The sequence below is a fragment of the Mus caroli genome, chromosome 5 (genome assembly GCF_900094665.2).
Source record: "Mus caroli chromosome 5, CAROLI_EIJ_v1.1, whole genome shotgun sequence".
In the NCBI taxonomy this organism is placed as follows: domain Eukaryota; kingdom Metazoa; phylum Chordata; class Mammalia; order Rodentia; family Muridae; genus Mus; species Mus caroli.
In genome coordinates, this window is record NC_034574.1 from 70110116 (window position 1) to 70110717 (window position 602).

The 602-nt window shown below is 49.5% G+C and overlaps 1 non-coding gene across 1 annotated transcript; it reads left to right on the plus strand.

Annotated features, from left to right (window-relative positions):
* Positions 1 to 196: 196 nt before the first annotated feature.
* Positions 197 to 328, plus strand: LOC115031213. Its single transcript, XR_003836832.1, has one exon. It is a non-coding gene; the product is annotated as a small nucleolar RNA SNORA17 (small nucleolar RNA).
* The last annotated feature ends 274 nt before the right edge of the window (positions 329 to 602 follow it).

Consider the following 602-nt stretch of genomic DNA (forward strand, 5'->3'; position numbering starts at 1 on the left):
CCTTAAACTCGGAGATTTAATCTTCTGGAATCCATAGCCACTATGTCTCAAGATCTCCATACCAAGATCCAGATAAGGATCTCCAAGCCTCCAGATAAGGGTCACTGGTGAGCCTTCCAATTCTGGATTGTAGTTCATTCCAAATATAGTCAAGTTGACAACCAAGAATAGCCACTACAGATACTAAAAATGCTATTCAACCCCTAGAGGTGTTGGAGATGTGACTACTGTATCACATGTGTGCCAGTAAGTGGTCGAAAGGAGAGAGGCCATATCTGCACTAAGTGTGCTGACCAGTGGACATCTGAATGATGAATAACCTAGCCTAATACTCCCTGAAGAAAGCAAGCCCGAGATGACCACGGTGCCACGCAAGCCCACACAAGATCCTAGGCTGGGATCAATTGGGAGACAAGAAGATCCCTACCTGGGACCATGAGCCCTGGGCAAGAGTGAGCCCAAGACAGAGGACCTGTATGAGGCTACTAGGGTAAGTGAGGAGCGAGCCTGAAATGACCACCAGTCTGGTGCCGCACAGGCCTGGGTGGGGCAGACCATCCTCAAGATGACCCTGGCCCAGCTCCATAATACACAAGTGGGGC